At 32.2% G+C, this 20162-nt stretch overlaps 1 protein-coding gene across 4 annotated transcripts in view; it reads right to left on the bottom strand.

The window, feature by feature from the left end:
- The window catches only part of LOC129810391 (visual system homeobox 2-like), a 71492-nt gene that overhangs the window by 5688 nt on the left and 45642 nt on the right, over window positions 1-20162 (bottom strand). The window lies entirely within an intron of this gene.

Below are 20162 nucleotides of genomic sequence, written 5' to 3'. Positions count from 1 at the left end.
TCCGGACGACATCTTGTGATTTTGGGAAGAGTGGTGAGAGTATGAAGATGTTAGCGGGGAATTGAGATGATTAATTCACTGAAAAGTTTCCTAATTGGAATATTGAAGATGCTCCTTCTCTCAAGTTTTGCGCCATTGTGGGTGTTTCTTCAAATTTATGTCTCAATTGAAATCTTACCGACAGACAATTGATTCTTTATGTTGTTGACTTAAGGAAGTGCTATGATTTGTGAAACAATGCCTTTTGGATGCGAATTCTATATCAAATTGTGTGTGTATGTGTGGTGAAACTTGGATTAAATAGCATCAAATTGTGAACAAACAATCAATTAAGTTAAACATTATCAACAATCATCTTCATCCCCCTTGTGTATCGTGGTACAATCTCGTGGGACATGAAATTCTCGCGCCATTCACAAAAATTGATTCCCTATGTATTTGTTCACCAAACCACGATGAAAGTGAGTGTAAATAGAGTGAAATCCCATCGGGAGGATGAAACTTGATCATCTGTCACTATCTAGCGAGAGGGAATAAATCACTGGTGAAAATTAACTGCCTGATGGTATCCTTCCCGATGGGAATCACACAGCTACAGTTTTACCACGTGCCTATATTTTGAGTTAATCATTATTTTATGCATAATAGATAATCAAATATATTTTATAAAATTTTCCATTAAATATTTAATACTGACTTCTCATGATATTTTCTTACTCTTTCAATTTATGGTTAGCAAAATAGTAATTTTCTGTTAAGGATGCATGTGAATTGCGAAAATGTTACCCTATTGAACAATTTTCAACCCTCTTGTCTCACCTAATTCAATTATACTTAGTGAAGCATCATCTCCCTTTTTTACGTAGTTTACATCCCCTTCAATGCTACTTTTTTTTTAATACAATGTATATATATAGTTTACATGGTACCGATAAATTGGTTTTCTTTTACACCCTCTTTCAACTAAAAAGTAATAATTTTATTGAGTTTTTAATTTATTTTTCTTTTTTTTTGCAAAACATCTCAAAACACCAAAGATTTCTCTCTCACTATCAAACTAACAAAGTCCCTTGGTGTTTTTCTTGGGTCACCCTTGAGGTGGATTGTTAAGAAAGAGCCTCAATTGTTGCCACTCGAGTTATCCCAATCGCTTGTTCACTTAGTGTAATTGGATAGAAGGTTGTAAGGATTTTGAGATCCCCAACGACACTCTGAAGGAAACCGCACGTTTTTTTTCCTTACGTAAACTCTACAGCATTTTGCACATTCTTTTCTCATGGAAAAAAATGTACTTTTTCACTATTTCTTCTATAAATACGAATAAAAAAAATCCACCCTCGAAATCATGAACTCCTGTATGGCAAAAAAGAGTCAAATCTCTGCGGAAGAAGAGGCTTTGGATGTCAAGGAGATGCCAGGTAACTGAATCTACCCAATTTTCGGGTATTTTCTGGTGTCCTTTTTTTGTCATCCTTGGTCTCTCGGATTCTTTTCATCCACTTTCCAACCCAATGTGGTCTTCTGAAATGCAGACAGTTTAGTGGTGGTTGAATGGCCCGGAAGAAGCGGGGGAAAGTATGAGGGGTTAGAAAGCTCCATTTGATGTGGGGATGGAAGTATTTTGCATAATACGAGAATGATGGCTAGGAAAAAGAGGGATAGAAATTGTTTGTCAATAAATGCGTCAACAAGCTTGGTGTATGGAGGGATAATTTGACTTTAACTACAAATTGCGAGGATTTTCCATCCCCTCTGAAATCTCTTTAGTTCGAATTTTCATAGGGAGGATCAACCCTTTGAATGTTACATTGTGTCTGGCTCTTGGGTCAGTTTATTTTAATAAAATCGCATAATGAAGATTTATTAAATTCACTTGAAATTTATTTCATTTTCAATTAGCATTTTTTGTTCCTTAACTCCTTCGGGTGAGCAATATAGATAATCTGTTTTTCTTACTGTGCGGTTTCATAGCTAGAGGTAAAACGGTTATAGATTGTGACTTGAGGTCTTCGGGGATCTTCTACCCATAAGTTGACTTTCTAATTTCGCCCATTTTATCTATCTGCACTGAACGCATGTTCTGAGGAATATATTGAGACTGTTGATGCCTATGGCGACTTTATGAATCATACCATTATATCGTTTTACAAAATCAAGGAGAATAATACTTCTCAGTCTATTTGGGGAATTTGAATCTGTAATTTGTTTGACCAGATTCGAAATCATCATCATCATAATTTTCAACGCTTGTCGATCTTCCGCGACTTCAGGAAGATGTTCGGGTTCGATCTTAAGGCACTTCAAGGCAAATCTTTTCCTCATGAATTGGATCAACAATTTTACTAATCGACTCAAATAATGTTAAATTCTATTTTTGGCATATGGATTCTACTTAAATTTATAGTTTGCGCATCAGGTGCTAATGTTTCAGAGCCTAATGATCGTCCTATAACGTTGGATTGTTTAACCGATAATATTTTGTTAACCTATGTTGTGATCTAATCTTCCTAATACATAATTCAACATTTATATTATAGGATTTAGAGTAGAGTGGCTAGATTTAATTGTATGAATTCGTAACATTTTCAAAACGCTCAACACAGAGATCAGCTGATCGGTCAGCAGTGTTCTTGAACGAAATATGCTAACCAAATATATGGAAATGGCACTGCTTCCCAAGAGCCGTTTTCGGTTACAATTTGGTGCTTGCTGGGAATATTGATAAAACTTTCAAAGCAACACTAGTATGCACTTTAATGGTCAGTAAATGCCTTAAGAAACATCTTCAGGTTAAATTTGTTGGGAGAAAAATCTTTCTAGGCGACAGTTATATAGGATGTGGTTTGGGTGTTGTAAATCCCATGTTGCAACTTTAATGATTAAACAAGAATCCTTCATGGACAGACAATAAATTGTGAGAGGCGTGAACGGCACGTGGCACGGAGGGAAGTAATTTGTTATTTATTCTATTACAGTGTTAATATTTGTCCATCAAGTGAGTTCAAGAGGTTTCTGCTATGTCTGCGTTTTTCGACTCATGTTTTTTTATTGATCATTTTTTTACAAGAGATTCTTTGGGGCGCTAGAAAAGCCGAAGATTTACGCGAAATGTTGGCAACATGTAATCGTGATTTCATTTTTATATTTTCTCGATATGTTTGAGGTTGTTTTTTTTCGGATGAAGTGGGTTGTTTGAAACACGCGGCGCCAAGAGTTTTCTCTCGGGTGGGTTGGTTGCACAACGTCACTGATATTTTATTAGTGTGGAAAAAAGAGAAAAAGTAGGGAATTTTCTGGACCACCCACTGTTCAACCAAACGACCATTTGGGTGTCTTTATGGTTCCATGGACGTTGTTTCATGTTCTCTCCATAGACCCCTCCTGCTTTCTTGACACACAGTCATTGGGCGATGGAGGGTTAAACTAACAAATAATTAATTTTCACCAGAAACATAAATTCTCTAATTAGAGATGAATGTAATGTCGAGGATAACTGTAGATATAAAAGAGATTTTTGGTTTACTTTGAGGAAATACATTATGATGGTCACGCAACATTGTAAAATGTTTGTACCTTGAACTGATTGTTGCATCTTATGGGAAAAGATGGGGTGGCTGGCAACTGGGGTAGAACTGTCGAGAGGGTTTGAAAAGTGACTTGAGAAATGAAATCACCAATTCAATTTACGATATTACCTCTTAGTTTGAACGACGGTCACTTTACAAGATTACTCCTCTGAGCACCATCTTCTTACCAGCGATTTTCATCCATATGAGGCAAACTATTGGCTGAACGCTGGTTGGTTTCAGTTTTCTTATTAGATTAATGTATCTCCTGTTCTTTTCTGTCTATCTTCTTCCACTCACATGGAAATTTCTTGACCAAAAGAGCGATGGTTGGATGAAAGAAATTGGATTACTTTGCTGATTTCAATTCTTTCACTCTTACAGAATATATTTTTGTCTAATAGATTCATGGAGTATAGTATATGTTTGTTCACACTTATTTTGTATCAAAAGCAAGAGAACGTAAGGAAATATGAAGGGGTTTGGTATTACTACCCACAAAATAATTGGCCACCGGCTACGACACGTGTCACTTCATTATATTCATGGAGTGCCGATAATCTTCCTCAATCCTAATTTACCATTTATCCCCTTTTTACATGCCCATCGACACAATAGTGTTCTCAGCACATTTCTCCCTTTTTTGTCCCGACTTCGAAACATTAACCTTTTCTCAGGGTATTTTCTGGTAATCTTACTACTATAGAGATAAAGTTATCCTATTCAGTAAGATTCTCATTGAATACTTACATGTTGTATGTAGTATATAAAATTTATAAACATTTTATTAGCAAATTAATGTTTCTATGCCATACTGTTCTACCTACGAATGAGAGAATTTCAGGAGGATTATTTGTTTTTTTTTTTTAGTAAAGTTATTGAAATATAGATTTATTTGTAAGATATAGTCAGTATGTCAGTAATAGAATGCACATTCTAATGACATTAAATAAACATTTATCTATCTATCTATCTATCTATCTAAAATAATTGAAGAGTAAAAAGTTTAAATTGGTCAGTAAAGTATTAAAATTTCTCAGCAAATTATTCGAAATGATCAGTAAAAATATTCAATTTGGTCAGTAAAAAGTAAAAAATTGTCAGTAAAAGTGAAATAAGTCGCGAATGACCAACTTTGCAGGAGAGCGATTTCATAGTGGTAGATTTTACATGCTGAGTATAGGATTTTTAAAATTTGAAAGCTATATAATTTTGGGAATAATTAACTTTCCTGTATAATATTTACAGAGAAGGTAGAGGCTGACACGGAGTAGCCGAAAAGCGAAGAAAATCAATTTTGCAAAAACGCGACTTATATTCTGACAAGTCGAAATGTGGTCAGTAAAAAGATAAAAATTAGCAATAAAATATTCGAGTTGATCAGTAAAAAATCAAAAAGTGATCAGTAAAAAGTTAAAAATTAACAGTGAAAAATAAAATATGGTCTGTAAGAAGTAAAAATTGGTCAGTAAAAAATTAAAAATCATCAGTAAAAAATAAAATAAAAAAAGATCAACCACATTTTATTTTATACTGATAAAGTTTTATTTTTTACTTTACTGACCATTTTTTATTTTGTCCTGATCATGTTTTATATTTTACTGATCACTTTATTTTTTTAATGACCACTTTTAATAAAATACTGCCCTTTTTTAATTTCTTATTGCTCTTTTTTTAATTTTACTGTCCTTTTTTTAATTTTTTACTGACCATTCTTTATTTTTTACTGACCATTTAGAATTTGTTGTTGTCTAACTTATGTTTGAATAAATTAACTCATTACCCGAACATCTAATGATCATTTTCACTAACTTTTCATCATTTAGAGATAGAGTTCATTTTTTTCTAAGTTGACTTAAAAGAGTTTCACTTAAATATTAAAAAATTATCTATTAAATATTACATAATTCTATTAAAATCTTTTACGACATGGTCTCAAGTAATTCATCAAACTTTCTTTGAAATCTTTATATAGCTTTTGAAGAAGAACAAAAAAGAAATGCTTGGCACAAAGGCGATCTCCACGAAAGTGTATACTTATTAATGTCTTGTAAATTCAAGAGTATAATCAAATCAATTCCAATACATTAATCACGAGACTTTCCTCTCGCTCACCAACCCCAACCCTCTTTTGCTGGAGCCACGCGGAAAATTCAGAGTGTCTTCTGTGCAAGTTTGCGTGTGTGAACAAACAAAAATGAAATTTACATAATTGGTGAAATGTATTTTCTCCCTCAGTCCATGACAAGTTGAGAAATTTTACTAATAATTTTTTTAGCTGAAGCATCCTATAAATTTATCAATAAGGGACTTTTGAGTATCTCATTCCCAGAAAAAAGTGCAGTATCATAGTGCGGAAGACAACATTTAACAGGGGTTAAATTTCTAATCTAATTTACGGTTATCAAATCATACATTTTTGACCCTGAATGCACTAATGATAACCATTTACAAATTAATAATTCAATAATAAATTCAAATATAATTGTGTTATTTGTATCACACACTGCAAATGCACAAACAATATCACACTTGATTCCCATTAATCACTTTCACCCCTCGAGACTTGCATAGAGTCGCACATACATTAATGATCGTGGTGGTTGGTTTCCTGATAATAATAAAGTGCCACGTGATGGTATCATTTAATAATAATGTAAATATAAATAAATTTACGTTTGATTAATTTAATTAGTAATTTTATATTATTTAATGCTTATTTTGAGAGTTCAATGGCACTGTTACTAGCCATTTATTTAAATAGTTTGCAAAATGCGTTAGTTAATTTTCGTTCTAGGGAAAGGAGGGGAACTCTCACATAGCAATTACGTTTCTAATTTTGTAATTGTTTTTATAATAATCGGATTTTTTTTAGAAGACTTTCATACAGTTCATGCTTTATATAAGTCTTTGTAAGATTGCATCTGATAATAACTAAATGTTATTACTATTTTTTTGAAATTCGGATTTATAAAATTTCGTTAAATTATTTAAATTGGCTCATCATGGGGCAGTTTGAGAATTTTTTGAAAAATTAAACAAAATAAAATAGTTCTACCTTGTGCTAATTATTTTATTTGGTATTTTATGATTAATAAAATAAAATAAAAAGGTTTTAGTTTATTTGCTTTTAGTAAAGATTGAATATGGTAATGTCTTTAAGATCTTTCTTTAAGGGGCTACGTGGATCAAAACGATTAAGAAACAGCATGTTTTCTGTAATTTGAGAAAAACTTACTGTGGACAAGATTATTCAAAAAAAAAAGAAAACGAAATATTTTCTGTTATGAGATGAGTTAAATTAGTCTTTGCATGAAGAATTTTTGAAAAAAAAAATTGGGTTCTTGGAATCATTTTATGCAAAAAATTATTATTTTCGACGTATTTTACACCAAGTGTTGTATTGTAAAATAAGTTGTGATCAAGGAGATACAAAATCCTTCGTTCAAGAACTAGTTTAAATAATCTTCTAACAGGAAATATTTAGGTTTTTAATTTTAGATTACATTACTCTTGAGTAATCTAGTCCACGGAAAAGTGTGTTTTTTTTCTATAAAGTTCTCAGAAAATCAGGTCTGATTTAGCCCATGCTTTCCGAAGGGGTAGGAAAATATTGCAAAAAAATTGAATGTTCCCCAAGTCCTATTATTTCGTTTTTTTTTTTCTTTAAGATAAATCTTAAATAAAAAGAAACTTCATCCTATGTCTATACTGATAAATTGTGTGGTTTAACAGATTTGGCTTAAGCTTCAAGCACATCTCACAAGTTGAAGTATTTCGCCGCGAGATGAATTTATTATTGGTATATTTCTTGTTCATTCTTCCCACCCTGCCGCTTAAATGGCGTTCGTCACGAGTCAAGAAGCATCATCATAAGAGGAAATTAATAGTTTTAAAAATGTTTTCACGAGAATTCCTATAATAAACCTCTACCACCAGTTGTAAAGCAAATTGAAAATATATGGGTGGGAGTGAGACAAAAGGAGGATGAAAAGAAAGAAATTGAAGAAGATGAAGGGAATTTCAATCTCATTTTCATTTCAATTTTCTTCTCAAGAGTTGAGATGTTTTTGAAGTAACTTTAACACTCTGTATTTCTTCTTTTTCTACTACCACATGAGTTGATTTGGTTGCATCAGCAAAAGGTTTTGGATTTTGTTTCTTGTATGTATATCTTTGGATGATTCCAGGGAACACTTGAGAAAAGTGATGAGTAACACTTTGGATGCCTTTATTGCTGTCCGTTGAAGAATATCTTCTGCTGGGGCCAGGCTGATTTTTTCATCGTATCTCTGTTTAGGTACATTCCTACTCCCAAGTGTATCAAAATCCTTGCTCTTTCTGTTCTCAACAAGATGCGCCTCCTTATCTCCAATACATATCTCTTTGGTGGGAAAAACATTGAAGAAGTAGCAGCTACTTGTTAAGTTGTTACTGATTTGTTCTGTTGGCACTTTTTTTGCCTCTTTTTTCTCCAATCGTGTGTACTTTGTGGGAATTGACACCCTTTCTTTAAGGGGAATTTTTGACACTTTCTCCTTGTTGGTGTGCCTGGTTGAGAAGACTCAAGTGGATGCTGAAACAGGGAAGATGAGTGGTGACTTCGAAGAATTTCCACTCCTTTTGATTCTTCTCCAAAAGAAGAAAACTCTTCTACCCCATTGATTGCCTTAAGTGAGTTGAAAAAGCCGTTGATTGTGTGATGAAGGATGCTCAATTGGACACCAAAAAGGATAAGAAAAAAATTGAGTTCTCGAAACCATTCAATTTAATCTCCCTGGAATACAATTCAGAGGTATTCACTGAACTAACAAAAAAAATATCGCAAGAAGTAAAATAATTCCAATTTGTCATGACGCGACAAGATCGAGATAATTTGTCCAGGGAATGAATGTATCTGGATGCCACACACGGTGAATATGCTAAACCCGAGACAAGAGCCAAAGCTAAATGCTAGTGTATGTCCATTAAGTAGGGAGTTGCGGCAGAAAATTTAAATAAATAATTAGTATGTTATCCAAACATGAGTGAAAACTTTCAATGAGTTTCAACTTGTAGAGTGGCTTCTACAGCAAAATTAGTTTTCAACACTTTTCTCTCTCCCTCATACACTCATTCGAAATACCATCTCGTACCATATACTTGAGATTGGGTACATTTGGGAAACTGTGCGGAGGCAAAATGAAGCAAGAAGACAGATTATTCTTTGATGTTTTATCTCCCGCAAGAATCCTCTTCACAATGAAAATGGCGGCGTCAAGTGTTTTTCTTATTATCATTCACTTTTCGTAAGTTTTATTGTTCATCTATCATGTAGGCTCTTTTAATTATCCAATAAATGTGCAGAAGAATTCTTCCGAAATAATAAAAAAAATACTAATAAGAGATATAATGTGGTATTAATATTCCATAGTGGAACTAGGGTTTTTCGCAGACGAGATTGCAGGACTATTTTTTTATTCAGTGGAATTCTGTAACAATATAACAATGTCATATGACAAATTTTCATAGTAAAATAGAGAGCAGGGCAAGAGCAAAGCCCAATAATCATTTAACAGCCATGCAAGGAGCTCTGCTATTAATAACCGATATGAATCGGATTGTCGTTTCGTTCTTCCGAAATTATCTCATAAAAAATTATATTTTTCATAAGACATAGTCATACTGTTAGAGAATTCCCCTACAATCAAGACGTTATGGGTTTTGAACTAAGGTTTGGGGTAGGAGCAAACATGGGGTAGTAGTAAACGCTGCGATTTCTTTTTATATTGATATTAGACTTTAGAGGATCAAATCTCTAAATTCTAAATAAATTCATAGATTACAGGGGCCTTGACCACTAAGGAAATGGTCGACTTAAGTCCAAGTAGTGTAGATAAAAAAATTAGTATTTAGAAGTACTCCATGTATACTACTGTTTGCTACTGTTATACAATCTGCGAATGGACTTTTCCATGTTTTCGTACCTGTGAAATGTGGAATTTCGGGCAAACAAATTTTGATTTTCTGACTTCGATAATCTAGAAATAATTTCGCTCCATTACAAGGGGCCAACTGATTTTCATCCATTTTTCAGAAGACAGCATAAAAGATTCAACTTTGTGCAAATAATTATCTCAATTCAATGACTGAACAAAAACATTTATTTCTATTATATTTGTATGAGCATTAGCATAAACATAGATACATACATATTTTTACCTTTCAAAATATGTGTTTTTATGAGTTAGTTTCTTGTCTTTCTAAATGATGTGCAAATTTTCCTGAAATTAGAATGACAAGGAATCAAACTTGCTTGAGTTAGTCCCTTGTTTCACAAAAATTTGAACGATAAATCTATTTTGTGCTCTTTTACTTGAAGCAAAATTGCGCAAACAATCAAAAAGAGTAAAATTTATACAAAATGTATAAATTTTGTTCCAAATTTAATGACTTATTATCATCTAAAAATTTATTAAATTCTCTTTGTAAGTGCATTAAAATCTCAAAATCGTAAAAAAAGTGAGTTGGCCCCTTGTAATTTCCAAGGAGCGATTTGGTAATTATGCAATTCTAGGATAGGGGATACTGAGGCAAAAAATCGCAAAACAAATCAGATATCAGATATTCCCTGTAGAAAATATTTAAAAAAACAGAAATGAATAAAAAAAATCATTTCTATATTTTTTTGTATATCAAAATAGTATACATAAAGGCTATCTAATGTCTAATAAAAAGCTTGAAGTCTCAGTCTGTATTGTCTGGGAAGATAATGAATTTTGAAATTTTCTATTTTAGATTATTTACCCCGGTTTACCCTACTTTGAAGAATTCTTTTAATTGTTTCAGCAAGCTTTGTGAGATTTGTTCAAAATCTGAATTATTCGGTTTCTATGAATTCTACGATCTCTGGAATTTCAAATTTTACTCTATATAAAATTTTTATACGTAATACGCATCATTTAGAAAATCTTATAGCTAATTAATAAAAAATATAATTATATACAAGTTTTCGAATAAGCAATAAATCGAATTGTGTAAGTTTAAAGTATTTAAAATTTTAATAGAATTTCACGGAACATTGTATTCCCAATAATTATTTCCATATTCTTTTATTTTAAACATTCGAATATTTTTCTTAATATTCTTTTATGAGCTACATTATATACACACAAGTTTTGAAGTACCCTATTCTTTCTTTTGTATTGTCGGTCAAAATGTGTGAAATTGCAAATCATCTAATAGTGGGTTGTAATGAATGAAAATAGCCCCAAAATTTCCTTTTTTTCACCCGGTTATCAACTTCGTCTTTAACTTAAATAAAAAAGAAATATTCATCGTCAGAAATACTTATTCTTCATTAAACCAACAATAACGAAAAGGCACATGAATTTATAAAATAAAAATCAGCCAATGTTTTTGTCTAAAATGAGAACACAAAATTGTATATCAATATGTATGTTCAGACATATAATAAGTTGAAATTCTCAAGTCTAGTATAGGATAGCATGTGGAGAGTGTACAGAGGCAAAAAATAATTAAACATATGTTCAAGTGGATTTATTTCTACTCCCTTCCAAGCTCATTGTCACTTTTGAGAAGGATGGTAACGAAAAATAATATTTATTTGCTCTGTAATCAGTGGAAGAAAAATAATAATAATGAGATCAGCTAGTAGAGCATGACAGACAAATTAGCAGCTTCATGCTTTGACGGTTTGTTAAAAATTTGTACATTTAAGAAGAGTCATCAGAGTGCCAATGTGAAAGAGAAGAAACCACTGAGAAGAAGAAATATTTCACAAAAGAAATTACCGAGTCATTCTATTATCTTGTAATAAAATTTAAAATAACCTGAGGGAAAAAAAGTTTTTTAAATAAGACTAATATTGAAAGAGTGTGAAATGAAATAAAGGAATGAATTGTATTTAAAATATTCGCAAGTTCATTGAATAATTCTGCTCTTTTTTTGTTGTATTTTTTCTTTCTTTTGGTTCACCTTCAGTGCTATCCTTCACCAATATGGATTCTGCTTTTGTGCAATTCTAATTAGAAATTTGCTTTTCACTTACTTATTCGGTGGACATATAAATGACTCATAATTTGCATAGAGAACCGTTTAATTAATTCAACTCTCATCCGCGGAAGTTGATTTTATGACCTCTTTCGAACTCATTTCCCTCAATTACTCTACTTTTAATACACTCAATCTTGAAGGAATTTCACAAGCGTGGAATCTTAAGAAAATGGGAACAAAATGCGAAAAGGGAGAATAGATTGTTGTGTGCAGCAATTTGATGTGAAAAACTGAAGTAGATTTGGAACAATTTAAGTAAAATAGTTTAAGTTTAAAACGATACGTAAATGTAATAATTTGTATAATTAATATAAATTGCTCGATAATGCCTTAAAAACGACATTTTTTAAATAGCTTTTTCATGATCGATTTAAAAATAAGTAAACATTTTTGGTCATTAACATAATCATTTTGGGTCAATAATTAATGCACAGTTAACAGGAAATCACTTTAGACTATGCCTAAGGTGTTGAGCTTGTTCGTAACTTCTTGATTTTCCTTTGACTAAGAATATTTCTAAGAGAGGAATATTGGATGAATCCCAAGAGACGAATTGGGATACACGTATGCAATACGATTGAGGAGTTGAAATTTTGATTTTATGAAATTTGTCTAATATAAGATGAATGTTAACTATTTAAAGATAAAAAACAGTAAATGCTAAACCCAAATAAAGTTATAATAGCTGAGATTCTTTACAGGTGATCTCGGAGTGGTTGCAACTCGAAATGCGTGAAAATTCTATTTTGAGTAAAATTTTGTTCGTAAGGAATCTCGTCGAGTAAACTGTTTTTGTCGGTCTGTCTGTAAAGTTCAATTCAAAATCAAAATTTCATACATTTTGAGTAGCAAGCACTCCACTGGTAAAGCAAGCACTGGTAAAGCTGAGCTACCATAAGCTTTTTTGGGCTTTTGTTAAAGAAAAGAAAGTTCATAGAAATCGGTTAATAAACATTATGGATAAAGTCCAGTAAATTTGGATATAGTAAGGGTTGGGGTACATTGAGGTGGAGTTGGAACGGATGGATTCCATCGTTAGAATGATCTCGATCTCAATAATAAAATTTCATCGAAATTGCTCCATAAACACAGAAATTACAGTCCGGTCAATACATTTTCGATTATAGCTCAGGTTAGGGAACAGCGAGGGTGAAGTTGAAAAGGTCTCGACCTCAGCTACAACATACCAAAATTTAAAGAAAAAGCATAGTATAGTTTTCGAAATATTCATCATCGAATTTTCGAAAATCGATTTTTCGATTAATAGGACCTTTCATACCTTCGATTAAATCGGATGAAATTGGGATGCTAGAAAAGTTGCAATATTCCACGAAAGCTTTTCAAAACCCCAAAATTTTTCCAATTTTAACAATTAGAACATGAGATGTGGCCATTTAACCCTCTGTCAGGTAAGACCGTATCAAGACGGTCTCTACAAAAATTACATTTACTGCGATTATAAAATTTATTTAAAAGTGGTATAGTGTTCTCGGTAATAGTCTTACTAACATCTTTTGAAAGTTTGAACTCATTTTGACTCTTCGCTTAGTTGCTATCCCTAGTTTTGTATGACAGGTCCAAGAAAAAGCAACAAAAAATATTTGTGCAAGAAAAATACCGATTTAAAGTAATCTGACTAAAATAAATTTATTTCTTACTGAAAGATATGTCATCCTACTTTGTATATTTTATTTAAAAAATTTGAAAAAAGTAAAAATGTGAATTTAAGAAGCAAAAAGAGTATCAAAAAAATTTATATTTTCTCTCCTAACGCCTAAACTGAAAGAGTTAATGAAGAATGGATGGTTTTTTTCGACTTTATTGGATCATATATCCTAGAAAACATTGTTTTAGAAATGTTTTTCGCATATTAAAGAAAATAGTGTTAGAGAGTTAAATTTCAATTTTTGACCACTTATAGCTCTGGTCACGGGGGTCGGCAGAGCTTTATTTTTTTATTCGAAAGCTTTTAGGCCCAACTATAACATACTAAAATTTAAAATCGACCGGTTCTATAGGGGTTGAATTATTTAGGGGGAAAGGGGGGTACGGGCATCACCTACTTCTAGCCACCCATCGACATTAAATTTTTGCCGAAAACCGTAATGCGATATCTTTCTCCGTTCTATGTCCAGAATTGATTATACGACGGACGGACGGGACGTTCATGAAAATCGATTTTTAGATTCATCGACGGTGTAGATCCAAAATTTGGGCCCGATATAATAAGGTCGGATTTCACCTATGACCACAAAAGTTGAGATTATAAAAAATCTTAGCTAACTATTCTTAAGAAATAGAATTATAGTTCTTCTTTAACTGCAATTAATAAAGTGAATGTAAACTGGTTTAGAGTAATCAATATCAATATCGCATAACTAGCTTCAAAGAGTTTGTAAAAAGATAACAAACATATTTTTTAAAAAAAATCAATATGAAAAAAATGCGAAGAATTTGAAATTAAATCTTTAATAGTTGTTTGTCTAATTGTTATATATCACAGAGAACTCAAAAGTTCAGAGAGGGATAATTTGATGGAATTTTGTGTGTACTCGAAATCACATTAGATCGCATCGATGAAGCAATTAATCAAGTATAATGCAAATGAGAGACTTCCTCCGGGGCGAATGACTAAGTAGATGCATGGAAATGGGTGCGTGGGTGGGTGCTGAAATAAAGTCAACCCCCACAAATGAGCTCCCACTGAGCTTTCAATTTGAGTGTGTCACGAAGGATTTGATTAATTACCAATTGGAAGTTTTGCATTGAATTTCCTCCAATACCGAAGTGTATTTTAATCCATTGAATACGTGCCATCATCGAAAGACATTTTTCCTTTCATAGACTAAATCACTAAATTTAAAATTGAGAAAAAAAGTGATGCATGCGAGTGACATGGTGAATGTGGTTTAAAATTGTATAACAGTAAAAGATGAGGGTGGAACAAGGTGTATTTTAAAATTTGTTAAAATTACCACTTACAGTGTTATTTTCATTGAACGACCGTAAGACTTGTATTATTGCAAAATTAGAGGCTGTAAAGGCACTGAAGGATACATAAATAATTGATTTGACTTTCATAAATGGCAATTTTCCCCCTGAGATAAAAATATGTGTGAGGGAGAAATTGACACAGCGTGTGTCTCTTTCTCTACAATCAATTTCACTCCCAAGTATGAGGGGGTGGAATACTGAGAGATTGGGAACCCCCAATTGAGTTTGTACCACCCAATAACAATTCTAGACGCAAATTACGCTGTCAAAAGCACACAGGCCGACTCTTGCCCACCTCTACTTTTTTTTCTATCGAGTAAAAATTCCATTTTACTGTATTTTTTCAATTATTCGCTTTCGATTAACACAAAAGACCAATTTGTCCATGGCAAAATCTCTCCACGGAGTGTGGAAAAAAGCTCACAATTTGGGGGAAGTGGAAAATTGTATGACTATAAAAAAAGTCCCTATCACATTTTGGAATGAATTTAGGTTTTGGAAATATTTCAGCAGATACGAGCTTGGAAATTTTAGAAATATCAATTTACTCTGCAATTTAATTAATTCTTTTTTTATTTCACCAGCTTTTTTTGTATGTTCTCTTTTCGTTCAATTGGAAATGACGGTCTAAATTAAATTTTACGATACCTAGTGTCTGTTAAATTTTAAAGTACCAATTGACAAGTCAGCTTAAACCCCAAATAGGACGGAGGCTGACCCTTAACCCTTTAAGGACGATTGGAACACCGGTGTCCCATGAAGAAAATAATTTTTCCTGACTACCCCAAGTTATTTTTTTCTCACGTTTGTACTTAATTACAAAGTAGAAGGTTGAAGGAATCTAGAATATTTTTTGCAAGTCTCTAGCTATTTGCTATGTAGTAAATATTTAAGCTAAAAAATGACGAATTTTTAAATTTTCAAATTCATAATTGATTTTATTTATTTTTTAAACTTACAATTTTTTTTAAGCAAACCCCTTTTGGCAATATAAACTACAATACTCATACATAATATTTTTCATTAGACTAAAAATTATTATTCATTGGTATGTCAGAAAAGTGATTTAAATTTTTGGGCTATCTTTGTCCATATAGCTCGTAGAGGTAAAAAATGCACCGAATCAGATTCTGTTGGATTTTTCAAAGTCAGATGTAACACGTTTCATTGATTTTGTTTATCGGTTTAATTTTTATAGTTGATTTTCGGTCCGTAAAAAGTGTCTCGTCGTTAAAGAGTTTAGAACATTTAGCCGATAAAATTTAGCGGTAAAGGATTGTCCCAAATTATCGTTTATTGAGAGTTAAGGATGAAGGATTGGAAGTTGTTTGGATAATATTTTTTATATGATTTTGATCGCCAAGTTTTTACGGGCTTATAAATATTTTCAAAAATCACTCTGAGTCTATTTGTGCCTTTATATATGTTGTAAATATGGTAGTATTCTATACTGCGAATTTTCTGTTTTATTGTTCTAATTTAAAGAGAGATTTTTATAACTAGAGAGAATATGCTGTATTTCCAATAAGAAATTGAGTACTGGAAAGACTGGAAACGACTATAATGATTCAAAGATTTTTTAGTTTGTCACTGGTGTGGAGCCAAAAAAAATGAGAGATATTAGTTCGATGTCCAGTCTTCAACGACCCCTCCGATAAATAAACAATAACTCGAGACATTTCTCTTTTTTTTACTCCATCCCCAACCTTTCCCTTCTAAACCATGTTTTCTTAATTAAATAAAAAAATCAGCTCCAATGATTTATTTTTATTACATTACTGGATGTGTTTTGAAATTACTCTAGATAGACATTTAGTTCAAAGATACGCATGACCGAAAAGTTTATTATTAATCTGACCGCGTCAGTCCTAAACCGTAATAGATGTAATGAAGCAATAGGGGAAAGTCGTCTGCCTTCAAACGAAAAATGGAGTTCCAAATTTAAGATTTTTTTTCTGAAGAATCCACAAAATGGATTTTATTTTCTACTACACCAAAAAATTCTCTTGTTCATTCGGCGTATATGATTACCTCATTTAGCACTTCCAAGTCCTCAGTTTTTCCTTCTGAGGAAATTAAAAAAGTGATGTCGATTTGTATGAAGGCAGCTGGCATAGTCTGCCTTTAAACGCGAAGCAGCTACCTTTAAATATTTTTTTTTCACTGAGAATATTGAATCAATAAAACTAAATGGGCTATAAATGATTAGGTTGAAGCCTAACGCACTCACTAAAATCATCACTGCAGTCAAAAGACATTACACAATAACTTTTCTTCATATTTTTCTGAAGCACTGTTTTGCACTTGAAAATTTGGAAGAAAAAGCCATTGAAGTAAAAATTGTCAACTTGAAACATCCCGGCCGGAGCAAGATAGCAGGTTATAAGTATTTGTATGACGTTCGTCAGAGAAAAGTAGGAGTTCGATTTCAGATGTTTTGATGTATGGAAAGATAGGATTTAAAGGCACACGATATTAGCATTTAAAGGCTGCTGCAGGGTGATATTTGCAAATTTTTGCCACCCACAAAAATTGTGTCATCTGAACCAAAATGTATTAACAGAAATATTAAGCCTGATTAACTTTCTATGTGTCACAATGGAAGATTTATTTGTAAAATGATTTTTACTATGAAAAATCACATGATTTGTGGAACATCAAAATTACAGTTTAGAGCTCATTTTCATTTTTTTTATCTAGCATCTAGGAAATAGGAGCTAGGCTCTCCATTTTTTGATGATTTGTGAGGATGATGGATAGCTACCTAATAGTTAATAGAATATAATTTATGCTTTTGAGAACAACGAAAAAATCGCAACATTTGAATGCTGCTGCATTTAAAGGCAGACGACTTTCCCCTATAACAATACTGTTACAATCGTTTTTTTAATCATTTATGGTCCAGTTTAAGTCGGTAAAAAACCGATGTAACACCTAAAAGATTACGCTGAAGGTAAATCAACAATTCTAATCGAGAGTTCACGGACTTAGCAAAATTAGAACGCTTTATCATTACTTTTTAATAAGGTAATAAATTCGAAATTAATTTTAAGCCAAAATTGAATTGCAATTATCTCGAAAGCTTGTTGATATTGATAAATTTGTAATTTAATGTGGTTTTAGAGTATTTAAAAACCATACATCAGTATTTCTTAATGACTCATTTCTCAAAAACTATGATCTATTTCTTACTTGTTTCATTAGATATTGACTATCTGAAATTATGTATATAGCACAATTGTTATATTTTTTATTTATAATTATAAAGAAAGTAGGGTAAGATGGGTTAACTTGGGATCATGTCTAATTTAGAACAATGAGATTTCCTAACAGTTTTCGATGGCAATGGGTAAAAAGCAACGTACAAGTACTCCTGAATGTAAAGGCTTGTATTTCTTTAAGGTCTTTCTTTTATCTTTGTCCATCTGAAACAATGAGAAAATCTCAAAATTCCAAAATAGACATGATTACAAATAACCCCAACTTACCCTAATATTTTACCCTAAAAACATAAATTTGAAAAATCGGTTACATTTGGATGGAAATGGTTCAGGTCGTTCTGAGTGATAATTAGTTGTAGTGGGTGGGTCGGCCAAGCAGTTTTGTCACATTCCAGATTGATATCCTGCTGTGTCTCTAATCAAATCTTCCCCGGATATCTGTGATAGACAGAATCTTACAATCCTACTGATTTCTTTCCGAAGCAGATTTTAATTGTTTTTTCTTTATTTCCATGGGCGTTAATAAAATAGATTGATTTACTATTGAAACTACGCTAATATAGTCTCACTGATTTTTTAATTATTAGACACACTTAAAAAGATGTTAGTTTGGTTTTATTCTCTCCTAAAAGGTTTTGTGTGTAACATCCCTTCATCTGTCTCCGTTCAACCCTCGCTTGAGCATTCTGGTTATTCGTCTTAAAGGCTAACCTCACTATTATCGACATGTGTAACAAGATTTTAAGGACAACAAACATCTAATACAAGTTGTATTGTGTGCCTCTCATGCAATAACATAATTGATGCCCTCTTGCTAAATAATGTAAAATATTGAGGGATGAATTTACACATAAGCGATAGAACACATGAAGGGATGGTTCAGTATCCCTAGAGAGTATTTTAGTGATATTATTGCACTTGCAGCATTTAGCCAATTTATTTATTTTTTAATTTCGTAACCCTATTATAAAAAATGCAGACAATGATAATTTCTAGATCTTATTAATTGTTTTAATATCGATTTATTAAAAAGATGAAGCGAAATATGATAAGATAACAAACGGTAGCGTGTAGCATCACGGAACATACTAAATATTGAGCTCGAGGCATGAAGCACCATGCAGCCCTTACATAGTGTATTTCAAATGATTTACACGGTGACTGTCATCCCATAATTGACTCAATTCTCCCCCACATTCGATGTTAATGTTCTGCTTAAATGTTACAATATGTGCTCTATATGGTCTCACATTATTATTTAATCAAATAGAATTGAAATTTCGTTACGCTGAACAAAAGAAGCGAGGATAAAGGTGGTGAAAGGGTGTGAAGATGAGCTCAAAAGTGATTTCTACAGGGATTCCTGCGGGAGAGATTTCTATAGCACACCAAATAGTGTGGTATTTGTTGGAAGAAAATTAACAATTACCAATATTTGATGGCTTTTCAGACCTTATGTTTACTTTTCTCACTCTATGCCATTTTATTTAACACTGTGTATATAAGTTTTGCAAGAGTGTATACACAAATATTACATAGGCCATGAAATGTAATGACATCTCTCTCGAATAGGGGAGGATAAGATGGTTCAGTAATGCATGGATTTCAAAAATTATAAGATTTTGGGATAATAAATAAATTTATAAAAGATATGCTGTAGATTTTCAAAAAGCCTAAATCCATGAAAATTAACCTGGTTTATACACTGAGAAAAAACGGGGTGCGATTAACTTTTTTACCTCATAACTTTAACATTTTTACGTGTAAAAATATATCAACATTTTTAATGTTAATTTTACACCTTTTTTAATGGTAAAATTAACATGAAAAAGGGTAACTTTAACCCCAAATACACCTAAAAAGCATAATATTTACACCGATTCCGGATCAATACTGCAGGGTAAAATAAACATTACGGAATCTTATTTTAACTTTTTCGGATTTCTCTCAGTGTAGTTACTTTTCTCTGAATTTCTGACAAGTTTGAGCCGGTTCCAATCGGGTATGAACCGATAAGTAATTTTTGTCCATTAAAATCAGTTGTTTTACTCCTAAGCTAACTTAAGCGATTTTTTGAGTGATTTGTGAATTGGTTGAAATCGCTTCTGAACCGATAAACATTAAATGATGTGAAAGTACTGCTCAGAACATCTATAAATCAAGAGTTCGAGCATTTCGCAAAACATGGAATGCTTTTCCACCCCTTTTAATACATGTGTTGTGATATTCGTAAAAAAAAACAAAAAACACGTTTTTATTATTGCATATCATAAAAACGAAATAATTATACCATTGCTAATGATGTAATTTAAGACATTTTTGTATC

The sequence above is a fragment of the Phlebotomus papatasi genome, chromosome 1, assembly GCF_024763615.1.
Source record: "Phlebotomus papatasi isolate M1 chromosome 1, Ppap_2.1, whole genome shotgun sequence".
Lineage (NCBI taxonomy): Eukaryota > Metazoa > Arthropoda > Insecta > Diptera > Psychodidae > Phlebotomus > Phlebotomus papatasi.
Note: the sequence above shows the minus strand (reverse complement) of the source record. Positions and strands in the feature narration are given on the sequence as shown.